The following is an 11,535-nucleotide window of genomic DNA, read 5'->3' as shown; positions in this document are numbered from 1 at the left end:
TCGACCCGGGTGGTCTGGGCCCTCAGGCACTGGACTTGGACGGCCTGGACCCGCGCGCCGCGCCCCCGCCACCAGAACCCCGCGTCCCCAACATGGGCGCGCAGCTCGGGACGGGGCGCCGCGGCGGGGGCGGGGCGGGCGGGCGGTGGGTGTGGCCCGCCCTCGGGGTGGGACCTCCGGGCGGGGCGGGGCGGGGCGGGGCGGGGCCGGGGAGGGTCCGCCATTGCGGGCGGGCGGCGCAGGCCCGCCGCGGCCGTCGGTTTCTGTGTACCCGACCGCCCGGCCTGGCGCAGCAGGCCCGCCCGCGCGCCACACGCCTTTGGCGCAGGCATGTCGGGCCCCGGGCAGCAGGAGCCGCCGCAGGCGGGCGGGCCGGCGGGCCCCGAGGGCGCGGATGCGGCGCTCGGCGAGGCGGGGCTGAGTTTCAGGACCAGCGAGCTGAGCCTTGTGGAGATGACGGAGATCGAGTACATGCAGCTGCAGCACATCGTCTACTCGCACATGGAGGCGGCGGCGTCCGACGGCGAGCTCGAGACGCGCGTCAACTCTTGCTTCCTGGCGGCGGCGGCGTCGGGCGCAGCGGCGGGGGGCTTCGCTGCGGCCGTGGGCGCGGCGGCGGGGTCGCGCCGCCCGTGTACCCGGTGCTGTGCCGCCTGCGCTGGCCTATGGTGGCTTCGCGGGCGCCAACCAGTGCCTGGGCCACATCGACTTCCAGGAGCTGCGCATGCTGCTGCTGAGCGAGGCGGGCGCGCCCCGCGCCGCCGAGAAGACGCCGGGCGCCGACGGACCGGGCGCCGGCGCACCCCGGTCCAAGGCGCCCGACGGCGCCGGCAAGGAGAACGTGGAGGGCGCGACCGAGGTGCGGGCCAAGTGGGCGGTGCGCGTCCGCCTGGAGGACGGCTTCAACAGCATAGCAGCCGAGCCCCCGCCAGCCCCGCGCGGTGCGGATCCCCCCGAGCCTGACATGGCGCTCAACAAGTGGGTGCATCCCCCAGGGAGCGGGCCCGGCTGGATCAGGGTGTAGACCAGGGTCCTGTGCAGAGAAGCAGCAGGCTGTGTGCGGGTATAGACCAGGGTCCTTGCAGAGAAGCAGCATCGTGGGTCTGGGTGTAGACCAGGGTCCTCAGCAGAGGCCACCGGCCTGTATCCGGGTGGAACCAGAGGCCTCTGCAGGGAGGCAGTAGCCTGGGTCCGGGTGTAGACCAGGGTCCTGTGCAGAGAAGCACCAGCCTCGGTCTGGATGTAGACCCGGGTTTTCTGCAGAGGCCAGCGGCCTCACTGCAGCTTGCATCTTAACAGGGAGCAGACCTCAGTGGGTGTGGAGGCTGAGCTGCAAGTTTGTGTGCTCTGTGCAGGCACAGCAAGCAGATATTAAGTACACAGCCTGCAGCATTACCTTTGCGGTGTGCGCTCTGCGTCTGCATGTGGAAGAGAGATGAGTTGAGGTAAGTGCACACATGTTCCTGAGGAACAAAGGTTTTGTCCCCAAATCACCCACCTAAATGTCAGGAGAGACCTCTGCTTCCCCCTCTGTTGACTCAGGTTGAGGCTGACCTGATCTTGCACAGATGCATCCCCTGGGAGGACAGACGTCATGTTGTGAGTCTTTGAGTGTAAAATGCAGCTTCATCCTTCAGCCAGACTGCCAGCCCATAAGTGATCTCGCAGCAACAACTATCGGAGAGGAGTAGCCTGTCTGCTAGGGTGTCTCCTCAGCTTTCTGTCTGTCCCCACCCTGTAGTTTTCCCCGTTTTGCCCATAGTCGTCAGAGTTTGGAGGATGGCCAGAAAAAAACAGAGATTGGTGTCAGAAGTGTAATGGGAAGGGAGGTGTAACTAAAAGATGACACACAGCCACACCTTCCAATGTGAGGAAGAAAGTTTGAACTTGTCCCCTACGACACTAGCTGATAATTGTTTTGTAGAGATTTCCATGATGGGGGGCATTCATGGTAACAGATTCGAGTTCCTATCCAGAAAATCAAATGTTAGCCATTAGAGTGTGATAGTGATTGTGGTGTTTCAGGAAACTTACCTGCCACATACTCTTCATGTGTTTCTGGGTTTCTTTTGTCTTGGCAGTTTGGTAACTCTTATTCGCCATCCATCCGAATTAATGAGTGTTCCACTTCATCAGCAACAAAACAAATGTAGAACATGAGTGAAAAATAAAACAGCTGCTGCAACTACTGCTCTTCAATTTACATACCCTCTGTTTACTGCAAATAGTTGCTCTACTAGTGGAAATTCTAATCTTTCACAAACACAGGTAGGGAAAATGATTTGCGAAGCTTTGCTCTTTTGTGTTAAATGGATAAATTGTATTTTAGTTAGGTCCCAAGGCTGTTTTTGTCTTTCACTGAGCTCGATAACTTGTTAAAATCGAGAGTATTTATGTGGTTCGGGGATATTTAAAAATCCTTAGTGCACCTAAAGTTCTTCAAGTTCATGTGAATAACTTTGACGTTACTTCTATTAAAGTGCGTTTTATTTGTGCGTAGAGAGGAGATTGTCACCTGTTGATAACGTTCCTGTTGCTTCATTGTTTTCCAGAGTTGTAGTAACTCACGTTCTGTACTTGAAGCTACCAAGCATCAGGATGTTGGATTGCCGAGAGCATTTTCTTTCTGTCATCAGAGGTAAATTGAATCCACTAAACAGACTTTGGGTAGTAGAAACAAAGCTTTGCATGAGCAGGTTCGGATTAAAGTAGGAGGTAAGCGATAAAACAGAAGCTGGCAGGTGCTTTCTCCTCCTGCCTGATGTCTCTGCCCCCCTTTTTTTTTTTGTCCACGGGTCGGGGAGGGGAGAGAGGTGGTTTATAAAGAAATGAAAGGATCTCGGAAGCCTGCTTGCATCTTAGGAATCCTTCTGTCCCTCTGCCCAGTCACCTCACTTGGAACATCCTTGCGAATTTTGAACATCACGTTTATACTTGGCCTGGAAACGTTGAGTTTAGGGGCTGCTTTTTCTTAACAGTAACCTCCTTAAACAGAAACATGATAGACTTAGGTACATTTTCGTTACTGACAGCAAATTTAGGTGTTTTTTTTTTTTTCTCTTATTTCATACTTCATGAGTGAGGCAGGAGTCTGAAATCCGCTCAGAGCTTTAGGGGACCATCTGCAGGTGGGCAAAGGATTGAGTTGGGAGCAAGAGGCCATAAGGTGATACAGAAAGTCTTAGAAAGAAAGAAACTTCTGAAGGCAAACTTTGCTTACCCCTGACGTTAACCCTCAATCCGTTTTTCCTGGAAAACATTCTTTTTCGAGTTATCCAACAATAACACAGCTTACACTAAGCTTTTCAAGAGCTGATAAAGACAGGGTAGGGATGGAGCTCTCCTTCTTTCTCCCACGCCAGTGATTAATTTTCCATTGTTCTTATGACATTGCTCGTGAAAGTATATGTTAGCATTTGTAAGGTATAAAGGTTAAAATTAAAATAGTCCCTGTACTGACTACTCAGCTGAAGAACCAAAATATTACCAATACTTGTGAATTCCTCTCTATGTCTTTTGCAAAGTTATCACCATTCTGAAATGTGTGTTAAGTGATTCTTTCATCGTAGAGGGTTTGGCTTTGTACAGTACCTCGGGAATGCACATCACCACAGGTACTTCTTAGACGCCTGCTGTACTGTGATAGAAATTTGACATATTTCTGTAGCACAGGTCAAAGCTATGACGTGATGACTCCTTTTGTGGGGGGAATCTCACTTGTAAGGTGAGGGCGTGTTTAATCCTAAACTACTTAGGTTCTGTCCTCTTCTGAGCATTGCAGTTAGAAAATCAGTTGTCATCTTAGAATAATTGCATATCAAGAAAATCTTTTGGAGAAAATATTTCTAGGTTTGTTTTTTTTTTCCCCTTCTGAATATCAGAAAAATCAAACAACTTCTTGGTTTTTTAATTCATAGATGACAGTTAAAATGGCTCTTGATTTAAAAGGGGGACTTTTGATTGTATTGCTGTATAAGTTGTATTGATTACATAATACCTGGGGTGTTTTTTTTTTGCGGTACGTGGGCCTCTCACTGTTGTGGCCTCTCCCGTTGCGGAACACAGGCTCCGGACGCGCAGGCTCAGTGGCCATGGCTCACGGGCCCAGCCGCTCCGCGGCACGTGGGATCTTCCCGGACCGCGGCATGAACCCGTGTCCCCTGCATCAGCAGGCGGACTCTCAGCCACTGCGCCACCAGGAAAGCCCTCTGGGGTGTTTTAATTTAGTTTATGTTCCGTTGTATAGTTTGAAACCTAGAGCCTTGTGCCGGATGTTTCTATGGAATTTTGAAGTGCTTCTTGTTTGGTTCTGTGTGCTCCTTACCCATTGATGTTTATATCTTGGATCGAAAATACCAAAAAATATATTCAGCATTCACGAGGGTAAGTTTAGAAGAATCAAAAAATTAAAATACCACTTTTTCCTTCTTTTGCAAAGAAGAAGCGCTATGTAAACAAGCAATAAATAAGAGGAGTCGGGGTAGGATACGTCAGTTGGACACAAACATAGAAGGAAGAACCCTTGGAGAGCTCCGGAATGTGGGTGAAGGCTCCACAGCAGCGCAGGGTGCTTGGCCGTCGGTGGAGTCGCCCCAGGCCGCCCTCGGGGAGCAGAGGCAGAGCGGGCCCCCACGGGGCAGGTCCCAGCGGAGGGAGAGGGACAACCGCATGGAAAGAGATAGAAGGTAATGCGTGCTGTCGGTGGTATACAGTTGTCCTAGATGCCAAGCTGGTGAGAGTCAGTGCTGGTAACAGGCACCTTTTTGTAGAAAACAATGGTGTAGGCACTTCTGTGTTCAAGGGAGGGAAAGCTGGCAAGAGTCAATGGTCACCTTGCTTTGCTAGGTGGATGGGGGTAGCCAAGACCAACCCCAGGTTTGATGATTCATTAGGAGGACTCATGGCTTTGGTTTATTTTGGGCAAAGAACCCAGCAAAGTCAGCAGAGGCGCATGGGGAGAGGTCTAGGGGCCCCAGGCGCCAGCTCCCCAGAACACCTCTCAGTGGAGCCACTCAGGATGCCTGTCACCCCCCAGCACTGGTGACATGTTCCCGGACAGCAAAGCTCCTTAGAGACTCGGGGCCATGGATCCTACTGGGGGCTGGTTGTGGGGGGTGTTCCCTAGGTGGCACGCGGCCAAATCCCAGACGCCCAGAAGGAAAGCTGGTGTTTAGCATAAGCCAGTGACCAATGGTGGTGGGAAGCCCCCCCGAAATCTACGTTCCCAGGTGCTGGCCGGGGCCGCCTTCCTGGGAGGGAGTCCGCCTGCACACTGGGTTACTCAGTTTTGCTTGGTTCTTTTAAGGATATTGAAGAAGGAGGAAGTTACAGCTTATGTAAGTTGTTTTATCTGTGGATTTTATTTGTGCTGTTCTGTGTAGAAGCAAAATGTGGTTACTTTTTCTGTTAGAGCTGGGTACGGGATGATTCCCTAACATAGAGTTAATTAACTTAGTCATTTATTGAGTACTTTGTACCAGTTTCTGTTTTAGGCTCAGGAAATAGAGCATTGAGCAAGACAAATATTCATCTCTGAACCTACAGTGTGGAGCGGTGGAAATTTATTTCTTTAAAGGGATATATTAAAGCTAGGCATCTAGATCCCTTTCCTAAGGGTGTGTCCGCACATACACGCCAAGTGATGGGCATCACTGAACTCACCGTGACTCATAATGGGCATGGTTTATATTTATTTAATAAACATTTGCTGAGCACCTACCGTCTGAAAAAAAGCCTCATATGTACTACGTGTTGACGGTAAAAGTTTAAATTCTTGCTCTGCCATTCCCTAGTTTAACAACTTCCTACACATTCTTTACCTCTCCACCTGAGTCTCTCGTCTATACAATAGGTGTATTACCTACTGCATAGATGGGACACAGGAAGTAAAGAAGCTGAAGTGTAGTGTCTGGCCCAGTGCCTGCAGTTACAGAGCATCTAGTGAATTCCTGCTGTTGTTGTTGCCTTAGAAAGTTGCTCTAAAGTTCTGAGCGTACAGGTGGGGAAATAGAAACAAGGGCCGTATTATCTGAACGTGATACGTAAAAGTTAAAGATGGTCTAAGACTCCAGTTGTGATGTAAATCATCCCTAAAAAGAGCAGGTTTGGGGATATTAACCGGCTGGTAGTCTGTGGTCCTTTATGAACCGGGACCCCTGGAGGATGAAAGCTGTGAATCCTAGCTTCTGTGACTTTCTTGGCACCTGGAGGGCAGGTGAGTGAAAGAATGTCCTGCCCAGAAGAAACACACACACAATTTTGCTTCCAGTTTCAGGGGGTTTGGGTCCATCCTTGGTCTAGAGACTTGGACCTGGTCCTTGCTCCTGGCCCAGGAGAAGTAAACAGGAAACTTTCCAGGGAGTGCAACTGGGCTTAGTGGGCCACTGAAGGGGGGCTGGCCGCTGTAGATGAGGCCTTAGTGAAGAGCGTCCGGGTTTGGCTGCTGGTCCCGGCTGTCGTGTAGTCGCTGCCGTTGACGGCAGCACGGGCCTGGTTAGAGAACCGAGCTGAGGCTGGCACTGTAAACGTGGAACCTTTTGCAAAAGAGCCTTCCGTATCGAGATCCTGGGGCAGCGGCCGGCCGAGCGCCCCAGGTCGCCTGGAGTGAGGCCCCTGGGGCTGAGTGCTAAGAGTTTGTCTTCTCCGTTTCCCTTTTCTGTGCCTATGGGCATTTCCATCTTGTGTATTTCGTAATTTGGTCAAGTTCCTTATTTTCCTTGTATATTTAGTTGCCTTTGAAAGCGATCCCTGTGTGCAGTTTGTGCTGATTGGATCATTTCTGGTTATTTATAGTGTGGTTACTCTTTAACATTATTTTTTAGCGATAGACTTGGTTTATTGTAAAAAAATAAAGCTTTTCTATTTAAAACAATGATTTAATGGTTGGCTGTGTGTACGTAATAGTGGTAAACTATTATTTCTCTGATTCATTCAAATATGATGAAGGTGTTTACAGCAATAAAAAAACGTAACTGTCACTATCTCTACTCACAGATTAAATAGGTTAAAAACTTCCGGACAATAATTTTTGTGTGTCTTAGGCTTCCTGAATCTTTGTGAAATTTAGTTACATTGAAGTTGTAGATTGTTTCTGGGTCGGATTACAAGACCCATCAGGAAACAGGCTGAAGTGACGTCAGTAGCAACTTGGGGGGGAATTAGAATGTAGGTAGCTTAAACCCTTGTGTCCTTCCTGTTTCCTTAGTGACTTTCCCCCTCTTCCTTGCATGAACATTTTGAAAGATGTGATACCCAAAAGTCTTCCGTGATTTTCCTAAATTATTTCAGTACACATGTCATGCCACAGGTCTGTTCCGACTCTAACCAGGCTTGTGTCCCAGACACTGGGGGCACCTTGAATAAGACAGAGACCCCGTGGGCTGGAGGGAAGCGGCTAAGAGGTCGAGGGTGAATGGACCACCTCCATCCCGGTGTGGGGTCTGGTTGACATGCTGCAAAGATGGCTCTCCCTGCTGCACAGCAGGGAGACTGGACTCCAGGAGGAGAGGTTGGGGGTGGGCAGGAGTGGAGACACAGACCCTGGTCAGAGGCCGCAGCCGCTCTGCTGTGACTGGCCAGGGCCCGCGGTGCTGGATGTAGGGCTGCTGGGCAGAGGAAGTGGGGATCACGGTGGGGCGTCTGGCTGGAGCAGGTGGGCGGGTGGCGCCGTTTCCTGAGATGGGAAGACGTGTGGACGAGCAGGATGGGGTGGGGCGGAATCCACGTTCTGTGTCCGACGGGCTAGGTTTTCAGTGCCCAGGAGGCGTCAGGTGGAGAAGTTGAGAATGAGTAAACGAGTCTGCAAGCAGGTGGTTCTCTTTGTTTTATTTTTCTAATGAGCACAGAGTTCACTGAACACCTGCCCTCCCCTCACCTAGTGTGAGCCGTCAACATTTCCCATGTTTAACACACACGTGCACGCGCACAGCACAATTTCAAAGACAATGACAGATGTCATGACCCGTCACCTCTAAATATTTACGCCTGCGTCGCCCACGTAACGCCAGTGCCGTATTCACACCTCACAAGGTCGATAGTCATTGTCTTATACCATCTACTACCCAGTCCGTATTCCCATGTCCCCCAGATGTTCTAAAGGTGACTTTTATGGCTGCGTGTTTTTCCAAACCAGCACCCAGCCATGCTCCTGTGTTGCCTTCAGTGACGTTTTTCTGTCTCTAAGCTATAGCAGTCCTTCCTACCCCACAGTTTCTATTACGGCACTGAGATTTTGAAGAGATCGGGCCAGACAGGTGCCTGTAGAACCCTGGATTTAGATGATTCGTTGTATTTATTTATGGTAATTAAAAATTTTTATATAATTTTAAACTTGCAGGAAAATTGCAAGATGAGTGCTAAGAGCTCCTTGTGTGCCCACCCAGGTTTACCCAGAACCCCCAGTTGTTCACATTTTGCCCCATTTGTTCTGTCTCTCGCAGTCTCAACCATTTGATGGTAAACTGTGGGCACCATGCCCCTTGATACCCAAACACTTCAGTCTGTGATTTTAAAGACTATTACATTATCTTACATAACCAGAATACAATGGCCCAAATCAGGACACTTAACATTGCTGTAATACTCTTATCTAATTCAAATTTTGCCTCATGTCCCAATAACACCCTCTACACCATTTTCCCCCGTCCAGCCCCACTGCAGGATCACTGGTGACACAGTTGTTGTGAGGTGACATTTTGGGGTCATGACCTTGAACCCTAGCCAGGCTCTGGGGCTGTGGGGCAGTCTCTCACTCTGTGCTCCCCTCTCCTGTGTCGTGTCACCATCACAGTCATTGGGCAGGACGGTGGCGCTGCCCCCCTGCTTTGTCTTCCCTCCTCCACCTGAAGACGGGCTGGGGGCCGCCCCGCACCCACTTGTCCTTGCGTATCATCCTGAGTTATCAGGTGCCGCTGTACTGTTACTTCTCCCTTTTCTGGGCAGTGGAATTTTGTCCTTTTTATTTTAAATTTATTTTATTGAAGTATAGTTGATTTACAATGTTGTGTTAATTTCTGCTGTACAGCCAAGTGACTCAGTTGTGTATATATGTATATACACGTATGTATATATACAAACACACGTATATATATATATATATATATATATATACACACATACATTCTTTTTCATATTCTTTTCCATTATGGTTTATCACAGGATACTGAATATAGTTCCCTGTGCTATACAGGGAACTGTAACCCTATATAGGGTTAGGACCTTGTTTATCCGTCCTATATGTAATAGTTTGCATCTGCTAACCCCAAGCTCTCGCTCCATCGATCCCCCCCACCCCCTTGACAACCACCAGTCTGTTCTCTATGTCTGTGAGTCTGTTTCTGTTTTGCAGATAAGACTGTTCTTTGTAAGAAGAGCATTTTGTCTATTTCTCCCATTTATCACATTCTGATCAGTGCAGATGGTAGTTTTTAAAAGCTTGTTGAGACTTCCATTGTGACCTCTTATGTGGTCAATTTTTTTAAATACTGTGTTTATTTGGAAAGGATGTGCATTCTCTGTTTGGCGAATTCTGTATGTTTATTAGGTTGAGGTTACGAATTGTGGTTCAGGCCTTTCCTGTCCTCTCTTGTCTGTCAGACCTGTGGTTCTGAGAGCCCCCGTGGCATCTCCCGCCGTGGCTGGCCTTGTCCCATGTCTGTTGGGCTCTCAGCGTGGCTGAGTGTCGGGGGCACATCCTCCCACCTGGGCCCCGAGGTTTGTCACCCCGCTTGGTTTCATTAACCCTTTTCCTTTAAGTCTCTCGTCTCTCTGTACAGATGACACCAGTTTTCTTCCTCTTCCTGACTTCCTGGTATAATTTCTTGACATGTAATTGGAACAGTCTTTCTTTTTTCCTACTAAAAATAGTTTTTATTATTGACCTTCTCCTATTTACAAATTTAATGTGAATATCCAACTTTGACCAGAGGTCATCTCAGGATGTCTGATGAGTTGTGAAAATCCCTTCAAACTCAGCTATTTCGCTTACGTTTCGTTGAAATAGACGCTACTTGAGAGAGCAGAGTAACAATTACTAGCTTCCCTTTGAGGCAGTCAAGGGCGGGAGGTGTCCACTTGTCTCCCTCTTTCACGGTCACCCCAAGTTCCCATGAACTGAGTCCCAGGGACCTCGTGAGAGTCTAGATTGAGCTACACCTTAACCCCACTGCTGGCAGGGTCCTCAGCTAAGGAGGGCTACCCCTGGAGGGCTACACCAGAACCACTTGGAGCCACGTTTAGAGTTTGAAAAAAACATGTTTTATATTTTCTTCACATTTTATTTATGAAATAAGTCCCACTAAAGCCAGATCATTCTCACGTTTCATGTCTAAATAAAAGAGGGCTCAAAAACTGTTATCTGCAAGGAATCCGCCCAAATCAAGAAACACAGAAGACAATGTAGGTGCCAAAGGTCTTTATTTCCAATAAGCGAAAAACCAAGTCGCATATAATCTTGATTTTATTTTATTTTTTAAACATTGTAAATTTCACCATACTGCGTGATTTTGCTGCTCAAAGTGGGGTCAACTGATCAGCTGCACACACGTCAGCTGGGGCCTCCTTAGAAAGGTGGCATTCCGGGTCCCACCTAGGCCTGCTGAATTAGAATCTGCTTTTAAACAAGATCCCCAGGGCGAGCCTGTGCACATTACGGTCTGTGTTGATGTCACGCTGAGAATCTTCTCAAAGATTTTATCGATATCATCCTATATATTTAGTAGTTGTATAATTTTCTTTTTAAATGTAGGTATTTCGATGATCTGAAACTAATTTTTATGTTAGGTGTGAGAAAAAGTGCTCTTTTTTCCCCCCCACACCTGATACCTTTTCTTGAGTAAGTGGTCCATCATTATCCTACTGGGGACATATTAAGTCGACAAAAAGAAAAGGAAATGTATATATATTTTGTCTTTTTCCTTTTTTTAAAAACAGTTTTTTGGCTGTGCCACGTGGCATGTGAGATCTTCGTTCCCCTACCAGGGATTGAACCTGCACCCCCTGCAGTGGAAGCACGGAGTCTTAACCACTGGTCCTCCCAGAAAACAGCCACTGGTTGAGATGGGGGTAAGGGTGAGAGGTGGGTACAGTCATCATTTTGAGCCTGCAAAACTAATTCTTCTAAAGACCACGTATTCTATGATACCATTTATAGGACGTACCCAGGGTCGGCAAACCCGTAGGGACAAAAAGAAGGTTAGTGTTTAGGGAGTGCTAATGGGTATGGGATTCTTTGGGGTGATGAAAATGTTCGAAAACTGGTTGTGGTGATGGCATGTGAACCCACTACCACTGAAGAGCGCACTTTAAAAGGATGAACCCACATGGCACGTGCATTCCAGCTCATCAGTGGCCAGTGTTTGTCCAGTGCATTGATTACACGAGCCCTGCCGGTTGTAGGAGGAACCGTGCACCACGTGTATTGATTTACCTGCCTGAGTTTTCACCTACGTACAGCCTGCCTTGTCACACCTGTATTTGGGGCCGCTGTCTCACCTGTCTACTGTTCGGGCTTACTGCAGGCCTCGTGTCCCGAGAAGG

General features: G+C 48.7%; 1 pseudogene across 1 annotated transcript; it reads left to right on the top strand.

The window, feature by feature from the left end:
* The first annotated feature begins 330 nt into the window (after positions 1 to 330).
* Positions 331 to 4,689, top strand: LOC307053137 (transcription factor-like 5 protein; annotated as a pseudogene). The gene is made up of 4 exons: positions 331 to 978; positions 2,082 to 2,268; positions 2,553 to 2,715; positions 4,439 to 4,689. The product of its transcript is annotated as a transcription factor-like 5 protein (transcript).
* The last annotated feature ends 6,846 nt before the right edge of the window (positions 4,690 to 11,535 follow it).

This window comes from Hyperoodon ampullatus (assembly GCF_949752795.1).
Source record: "Hyperoodon ampullatus genome assembly, chromosome: 5".
NCBI classification, from domain to species: Eukaryota; Metazoa; Chordata; class Mammalia; order Artiodactyla; family Ziphiidae; genus Hyperoodon; species Hyperoodon ampullatus.
This window is presented reverse-complemented; position numbering and strand designations above follow the sequence as displayed.